Genomic DNA, 9,926 nt, shown 5'->3' on the forward strand with positions numbered 1-9,926 from the left:
GGGCCAATATCATTGTTAGCTAGTATGCATACCTTATTTTGTTAAGCTTAGTTTCATGTGAATGTTGACTAGCGTGTGAACCTTTAGAGTCTATATTGTGGCCTATTATTTGACCTCTCTCATTTTGTCGTGCTACGGACAGTGTGGTGTCTGCATGCAGTGTCGTATCTTCTAATTTGGTGGATGCCAAGCGGGCTTAGAGAAGGAACCATAACTTTGTTCAAAGTTGAAAAAGGTAACCGATGAGGAGCCGGGCCCGGCGCGGGGACGGGCGGGCCGGCCTCGGGCCTCGCGGGCCCGCGGCGGCGCGCGGCGACGCTTGCCACGCGGCGGCTGCTGACTGGCGCGGGGGCGGCGGCTAAGGGCGGCGGACATGTCCGGGCGGCGGGGATTTCGTCCGATGGCGCGAGGAGGGGGAAGGCTAGGGTTTGGACTGCGCCAAATCCGGGAGGGATGCAAATATATAGGTAGAGGGAGCTAGGAGGCTCCAAATGAGGTGCGGTTTTCGCCCACATGATCGTGATCGAACAACCGAGAGCATGGAGGAGACTTAGAAGGGTTTTGGGGCTGTTTGAAGGGGGGTTTGCTGCAACACCCAAAAGGACTTTGCGGATGCCCGGTTAACCGTTGGAGTACCAAACGACCTCCAAATGGAACGAAACTTGACCGGTGGTATACCAAGGTCACTTGACAAGCCTTGGTCCATTCCGAGAACGTTAGACACCCGCACACGAAAAGAGGCAAAAGGGGGCGCCGGAGGAGATAGGAGTGCCGGATTACAAAACGGACAACGGGGAAAAGGCTCGGATGCATGAGACGAACACGTATGCAAATGCAATGCACATGATGACATGATATGAAATGCAGAAGATGACATGGCACAATGCAACACGCAAGCAAATGACATGGCAACGACAGCGAATAACTGGGAGACACCTGGCGCATCGGATCCGGGGCGTTACACCATGGAGCCCAAGGCGGCGTCACCGCCAGAGCCTTTTGCAGGCGAAGACTGCTTTTGTCAGGATAGCTTGTACTAGTTGTCCCCTTTCAAATTGGCCGTTGTTGGCTCCCTTCCCGCTCAATATTTGGGGAGAGGACCAGGGCCTCTATAAATAGGACTAGCCACCATAGTAGAAGGCAACTGAGCCCGAGCGGATTCAGATCATCCACACATCCACCAAGCACAAGAATACCTCACCTCAGGAGGCTGTTCTTCCCCTTGTACTGTTCATCCTCAGCCCGAGAGGATATCCACCACACCACACTGGAGTAGGGTATTACACCACAAGGGTGGCTCGAGCCAGTATAAATCTTGTGTCTCTTGTGTTGCGAGTTCGTCGAGCTAGCCTTTGAGATCCTGGCGAGGTTGAGGGCGTGATTCGGTAGGGGGAAATCTTCATGCGCACCCCAGTGTTCGAACCTTGAGGATTTTGCCGGAACCCGAGATCCGACAATCTGGTACAAATACTTCGACTCCCACTGCTAAAAAAACTTCCGCTTGTGGTGGTCGATCTGTCGGAGGCCTCACTGCACAACATCATCCACTCGAGTTGCCCTACCCTGCAGTGCTTGCTGATTGTTTTGGGAATAGAAATTTGTATCCATTATCTCCAAATAAAGTCGCCTCAGCTTAAAAGCACTGGAATTTGTTTTCAAGGACAACAACTCATCATCGAAGATGCCCCTTCACTTCAAAGGTTTCTCCTTGATTATTGTTATGTACAACAACAACAAGCATAGCCTTTAGTCCCAAACAAGTTGGGGCAGGCTAGAGGTGAAACCCATAAGATCTCATGACCAATTCATGGCTCTGGCACATGGATAGCAAGCTTCAACGCACCCCTGTCCATAGCTAGTTCTTTGGTGATACTCCAATCCTTCAGGTATCTCTTAATGGATTCCTCCCATGTCAAATTCAGTGTACATTGACCTCTCTTGACATTCTCCGCACGCTTCAGCCGTCTGCTATGCACTGGAGCTTCTGGGGGCCTACGCTGAATATACCCAAACCATCTCACACGATGTTGGACAAGCTTCTCTTCAATTGGTGCTACCCCAACTCTATCTCGTATATCATCATTCTAGACTCAATCCTTCCTCGTGTGGCCACGCATCCATCTCAACATACGCATCTCCACCACACCTAACTATTGAACATGTCGCCTTTTAGTCGGCCAACACTCGGCGCCATATAACATTGCGGGTCGAACCGCCGTCCTATAGAACTTGCCTTTTAGCTTTTGAGGCACTCTCTTGTCACAGATAATGCCAGAAGCTTGCCTCCACTTCATCCATCCAGCTTTGATTCAATGGTTCACATCTTCATCAATACCCCCATCCTCCTTGATTATTGTTATGTACCTTCGCACATAATTGTCGTCTCTGCGCCTAAACTGGAGACCTTGGGTGTAATTGATGATCCGTTTAATGATCATAAGATGGTGCTTGGCTCCACACTTATTCAGGTACTGTATATTATCATCTACACTTTTGTAATCATAAGCTGCATTTTTCATTTGTGCGCATAAGTTTTATATCATATTGGAGTACACTTTGGGTACTAATATTATGTTATATGCCTAATGAAGAGTTTGTCCATGGATAGCCTATCACTGGTGCTGGATTCTGTCAAGATCTTATATATCAGAATGTTTAGTTGTGATCTGAACACAATCATTGGCTTGCTGCGATGCTTTCCATGTTTGGAGAATTTGTATATAAAGGTGATGATTTCATTCACATTGAAAGCCCATATATATTGTACTACAATTACTGTTCAGCTGACGCTCTCTCGACATAATCTTTTTTTAGACCTTAAATATTTTCAATCTTCATGTCTACGTAGGCACTAACATGTGGAGAAACATATAACCAATCGGTGGCGTAATAAGCACTGGGATTTTCTCAGTTCTCATTACATTCGTTTGAGGACAATAACGATGGAAGGTTATGCATCCAACTAGGCAAACAGAAATTTTGTCACATTCTTCTTGTTGAATGCAAGGTTACTATTGTCCATGAGGCTTATATTTTTGAACAAGAAATTTCTCACTGATGGATATGTTGAACAAAAAAAGGAGTTTCAGGTGGACAAATGGGCTTCTGAACATGCTCGGCTTCTGTTTACAACAACTTGTGGTCATATTCCAGTAAAAAATTGGCACGGGATGTTGATTTTATGGATCATATCGATCCATTTGTTTGTGACTACTAAAAACAATGGTTGGATTAGATGTTATTGCCATGTTCGATCTGGATTTTGTCTAAAACTGATGAACAATTAATCCTTGTGCTTTTGTACCATTTGTAAGCTTGAGTTAGATGTTGTTGCCCTTTTCAACTCGGTTGTGATTTTCATATTTTCTTTGAAATACTGCAACAAATCCTAGGGAAATAACATCACTCTCGCCGGCTGCTTGAGCTCATAGTGCATTACATAACCCAAGTGCTTAGCGCCCGCAAGAACCCACAAACTAATTTTGAGCTAGCACACCAAATAGGTTGTAATTCTTCATAAGAAAGGCTACATGGCCGTGATAGATTTGGATTCTAACATTTGGGACCCACGAGGGAGAAGGCTATCCAAGGTGGTGTCGACTTAGTCAACAAATGATTCTGCCTACCGGGCATTGGATTGACATCCGAATTCTGTCTTGTTTCTATCTCTTGTCTTCTTCCTCCAGCCGCCCAAACCAAACCATGCCGTCGGTCCCGCTTGCTCCCACCTCACATGGCTAGATGCGCCTCCGCCGCCCTACCGTACGCTCAAATGCTTGTCAATCCATCCCTCTATTCCCCCACACGTCATGTTATTCTCCGGCGACATCAGACCCAACCCGCACCCAAACCAATCAACCCTCGTACTCCCCTCCGCCTGTGACTACACTGCCACATCTTCCATGGCTCATGTTCATTCCCGTTCGAGGCCTCGTCATCGTCCTCCACCTTGGTTCGGTCGCCATGCGTGGTGCACCATTGTATAGCGTTGTCAACATGGTCAATAACCGAGACGAATCAGTAGATGACTGTACGTGGAGAGGATGACAGTAGGGACCCACCAGTCATGGTAGTACGCAAGTGATACGTCTCCAACGTATCTATATTTTTTTATTGTTCCATGCTATATTATATTCTGTTTTGGACATTAATGGGCTTTATTATACACTTTTATATTATTTTCGGGACTAACCTATTAACCGGAGGCCCAGCCCAGAATTGCTGTTTTTTGCCTATTTCAGAGTCTCGCAGAAAAAGAATATCAAACGGAGTCCAAACGGAATGAAACCTTCGGGAACGTGATTTTCGGAACGAACGTGATCCAGAGGACTTGGACCCTACGTCAAGACATCAACCAGGAGGGCACGAGGTAGGGGGCGCGCCTACCCCCCCCCCCCCAGGCGCGCCCTCCACCCTCGTGGGCCCCATGTTGCTCCACCAACGTACTCCTTCCTCCTATATATACCTACGTACCCCCAAACTATCAGATACGGAGCCAAAAACCTAATTCCACCGCCGCAACCTTCTGTACCCGTGAGATCCCATCTTGGGGCCTGTTCCGGAGCTCCGCCAGAGGGGGCATCGATCACGGAGGGCTTCTACATAAACACCATAGCCTCTCCGATGAGGTGTGAGTAGTTTACCTCAGACCTTCGGGTCCATAGTTATTAGCTAGATGGCTTCTTCTCTCTTTTTGGATCTCAATACAATGTTCTCCCCCTCTCTCGTGGAGATCTATTCGATGTAATCTTCTTTTGCGGTGTGTTTGTTGAGACCGATGAATTGTGGGTTTATGATCAAGTTTATCTATGAACAATATTTGAATCTCCTCTGAATTCTTTTATTTATGATTGGTTATCTTTGCAAGTCTCTTCGAATTATCAGTTTGGTTTGGCCTACTAGATTGATATTTCTTGCAATAGGAGAAGTGCTTAGCTTTGGGTTCCATCTTGCGGTGTCCTTTCCCAATGACAGTAGGGGCAGCAAAGCACGTATTGTATTGTTGCCATCAAGGATAACAAGATGGGGTTTATATCATATTGCGTGAGTTTATACCTCTACATCATGTCATCTTGCTTAAGGTGTTACTCTGTTATTATGAACTTAATACTCTAGATGCATGCTGGATAGCGGTCGATGTGTGGAGCAGTAGTAGTAGATGCAGGCAGGAGTCGGTCTCCTTGTCTCGGACGTGATGCCTATCTACATGATCATACCTAGATATTCTCATAACTATGCTCAATTCTGTCAATTGCTCAACAGTAATTTGTTCACCCACCGTAATACTTATGCTCTTGAGAGAAGCCACTAGTGAAACCTATGGCCCCCGGGTCTATTTTCCATCATATTAATCTTCCAACGCATAGTTATTTTTATTGCCTTTTATTTTACTTTGCATCTTTATCCTAAAAATACCAAAAATATTATCTTATCATATCTATCAGATCTCACTCTCGTAAGTGACCGTGTAGGGAATGAAAACCCCTTATCGCGTTGGTTGCGAGGATTTATTTGTTTGTGTAGGTGCGAGGGACTCGTGCGTGGTCTCCTACTGGATTGATACCTTGGTTCTCAAAAACTGAGGGAAATACTTATGCTGCTTTACTGCATCACCCTTTCCTCTTCAAGGGAAAACCAACGGATTGCTCAAGAGGTAGCAAGAAGGATTTCTGGTGCCGTTGCCGGGGAGTCTACGCAAAAGTCAACATAACAAGTACCCATCACAAACCCTTATCTCCTGCATTACATTATTTGCCATTTGCCTCTCGTTTTCCTCTCCCCCACTTCACCCTTGCCGTTTTATTTGCCCTCCCTTTTCCATTTGTCCTTTTGTTGCTCGTGTTACCATGTGCCTTCTATATGCTTGCATCTTCGCTTGCTGAAAATCTTTGATATGGATCCACTTAAAGTGTTCTACTTGGATCATCTTCGATCCTTATGCGCTCGTGCTGAAACCCCAACTAGCCTAGTTGATGGGAAATCTTTAGATGAGCATGCCCATTTTGTGTGTCATCGTTTGTCTGAAAAGGGGAAGCTCTTATGGTATCATATAAATAGTTTGTTATGCTATGCTATGCTTGGAATCTTTGTGAAATTTGTGATTTTACTTGTTGCTCTAAGAACCCTAAAAAACACCTTCCCTACATATTATCTTCTTATGCAAAAGGTGTTTATGGCTACTATGATATCGAACAAATTGAAGAATTTTTCGTTTTTAAGGGTGCTCATGAAGTTGCTTCTTTGATTGAAAAGTATGATTTTACTCTCAACAAATCTGAAAATTCCGTCATACTTAAATATTGCAATGAAAACTTTGCTCATAATGTCTATGTCCAAGAATTTATTGAAAGAATGACTGTTGCTTTGGAAGAAAATAATGATATGCATGATTCTATATATAATGATGATTCCGAGGATTTGATTGAAATATCCCTTGATGAACATGATGCTTGCTATTCTTGTGGCCATGATGCCAATATTTATGAAGATGAATTTGATATAGTCCCTTATGTTAAACATGAGATCGTTGCTATTGCACCCATACTTGTTAGTTCCTTCGATGAAAAGCATGATTGCAATGATGTTACTATAAATTCTCTTGATGTCAATTGTGCTAATAATATGCAAAACCCTAAGCTTGGGGATGCTAGTTTTGCTATGTCCACTATTTGTTGCAATGATCATGATTGGGGTGATTTTTCTTATGATCTTGAAAATTTATTTAATCCCCATGATGAATATGAGATTGATAATATTGTTTGCAATAATCTTGAAAGTGGGTTTGGAGAGGTCATGACTTTAGTTAATGTTAATCCCACTATTTTGCAAGAGTGTCAACTTTGCATGCATGTGGATCGTGTTGAAAATATTTTATGTGATAGCTATTTTGTTGAATTTGAATATGATCCCACATGTAATTATTATGAGAGAGGAAAGTATGGTTGGAGAAATTTTCATGTTACTAAATTACCTCTCGTCATGTTGAGATTGCTATTGTTTCTTTCTTCTTCCTTGCATATGCTAGATCTTGCTTGTCTTGCTAATTTGTTTGCTTATATAATTCCTATGCATAGGAAGTATGTTAGACTTAGATGTGTTTGTCACGTGTTTTATGATGCTCTCTTTGTGCTTCAATTCTTGTCCTTCTTGTGAGCATCATCGAAATCTCAATGCCTAGCTAGGGGCGTTAAACGATAGCGCTTGTTGGGAGGCAACCCAATTTTATTTTTAGTTTTTTTGCTTTTTGCTTCTGTTTAGGAATAAATATTTGATCTAGCCTCTGGTTAGATGTGTTTTTATGTTTAATTAGTGTTTGTGCCAAGTTAAGCCTATAGGATCTTCTTGGATGATAGTTATTTGAAGTTGCTGCAAATTCCAGAAACTTTCTGTTCACAAAAATAATTGTTAAAACTCACCAGAACGTGATAAAATAATGATTCCAATTGCTTCTGATCAATAAACAAATTGTATAGGTCGTCCTATTTTGGCTGAATTTTTGGAGTTCCAGAAGTTTGCGTTAGTTACAGATTACTAAAGACTATTCTGTTTTTTGACAGATTCTGTTTTTTGTGTGTTGTTTGCTTATTTTGATGAATCTATGGCTAGTAAAATAGTTTATAAACCATAGAGAAGTTTGAATACAGTAGGTTTAATACCAATATAAATAAAGAATGAGTTCATTACAGTACCTTGAAGTGGTGTTTTGTTTCCTTTCGCTAACGGACCTCACGAGATTTTCTGCTGAGTTTTGTGTTGTGAAGTTTTCAAGTTTTGGGTGAAAGATTTGATGGATTATGGAACAAGGGCCTAAGCTTGGGGATGCCCATGGCACCCCAAGATAATCTAAGGACACCTAAAAGCCAAAGCTTGGGGATGCCCCGGAAGGCATCCCCTCTTTCGTCTACTTCCATCGGTAACTTTACTTGGAGCTATATTTTTATTCACCACATGATATGTGTTTTCCTTGGAGCGTCTTGTATTATTTGAGTCTTTATTTGATAGTTTACCACAATCATCCTTTCTGTACACACCTTTTGAGAGAGTCACACTTGATTCGGAATTTATTAGAATACTCTGTGTGCTTCACTTATATTTTTTTAGCTATATAGTTTTGCTCTAGTGCTTCACTTATATCTTTTAGAGCACGATGGTGGATTTGTTTTATAGAAACTATTGATCTCTCATGCTTCACTTATATTATTTTGAGGATCTTAAAATAGCATGGCAATTTGCTTTAATTAATATCATGAGAAATTTGATGCTTGATAATTGTTTTGAGATATAAAGGTGGTAATATCATAGTTGTGCTAGTTGAGTAATTGTGGAATTCAAAAATACATGTGTTGGAGTTTGTGATTCCCGCAGCATGCACGTATGGTGAACCGTTATATAAAAAAAGTCGGAGCATGAGGTATTTGTTGATTGTCTTCCTTTGTGTGGCGGTCAGGATCGCGCGATGGTTAACTCCTACCAACCCTTCCCCTAGGAGCATGCGTAGTAGAACTTTGCTTCGAGGGCTAATAAATTTTTGCAATAAGTATATGAGTTCTTTATGACTAATGTGGGTCCATGGATTATACGCACGCTTACCTTTCCACAATTTTCTAGCCTCTTCAGTACCGTGCATTGCCCTTTCTCACCTTGAGAGTTGGTGCAAACTTCGCCGGTGCATCCAAACCCCGTGATATGATACGCTCTATCACACATGAACCTCCTTATATCTTCCTCAAAACAGCCACCATACCTACCTTTCATGGCATTTCCATAGCCATTCCGAGATATATTGCCATGCAACTTTCCACCGTTTCGTTTATCATGACACGCTCCATTATTGTCATATTGCTTTGCATGATCATTTAGTTGACATTGTATTTGTGGCAAAGCCACCGTTCATAATTCTTTCATGCATGTCTCTCTTGATTCATTGCATATCCTGGTACACCGCCAGAGGCATTCATATAGAGTCATATTTTGTTCTAAGTATTGAGTTGTAATTCATGAGTTGTAAGTAAATAAAATTGTGATGATCATCATTATTAGAGCATTGTCCCAAGTGAGGAAAGGGAGATGGAGACTATGATTCCCCCACAAGTCGGGATGAGACTCTGAACTAAATAAAAAAAGAGGCCATAAAAAAAGAGAAAAGGCCCAAAAAATGAGAGAAAAAGAGAGAAGGGACAATGTTACTATTTTTTTACCACACTTGTGCTTCAAAGTAGCACCGTGATCTTCATAATAGAGAGTCTCTCATTTTGTCACTTTCATATACTAGTGGGAAATTTCATTATAGAACTTGGCTTGTTTATTCCAATGATGGGCTTCCTCAAATGCCCGAGGTCTTCGTGAGCAAGCAAGTTGGATGCACACCCACTTACTTAGTTTCTTTTTGAGCTTTCATACACTTATAGCTCTAGTGCATCCGTTGCATGGCAATCTCTACTCCTCGCATTAACATCAATTGATGGGCATCTCCATAGCTCGTTGATTAGCCTCGTTGATGTGAGACTTTCTCCTTTTTTTGTCTTCCCACATAACCCCTACCATTATAGTGCTATATCCATGGCTTGCGCTCATGTATTGCGTAAGAGTTGAAAAGGCTGAAGCGCGTTAAAAGTATGAACCAATTTCTTGGCTAAAACCGGGGTCGTACATGATATGAATATTTTGTGTGGGGAAGATGGAGCAGCCAGACTATATGATTTTGTAGGGATAACTTGCTTTGGCTATGTTATTTTGATAAGACATAATTGCTTAGTTAGTATGCTTGAAGTATTATTCTTTTTATGTCAACATTAAACTTTTATCTTGAATCTTTCGGATCTAAACATTCATACCACAATTAAGAGAATTACATTGAAATTATGCCAAGTAGCATTCCACATCAAAAATTCTGTTTTTATCATTTACCTACTCGAGGACGAGCAGGA

Source organism: Aegilops tauschii, chromosome 5 (genome assembly GCF_002575655.3).
Source record: "Aegilops tauschii subsp. strangulata cultivar AL8/78 chromosome 5, Aet v6.0, whole genome shotgun sequence".
Classification (NCBI taxonomy): Eukaryota; Viridiplantae; Streptophyta; class Magnoliopsida; order Poales; family Poaceae; genus Aegilops; species Aegilops tauschii.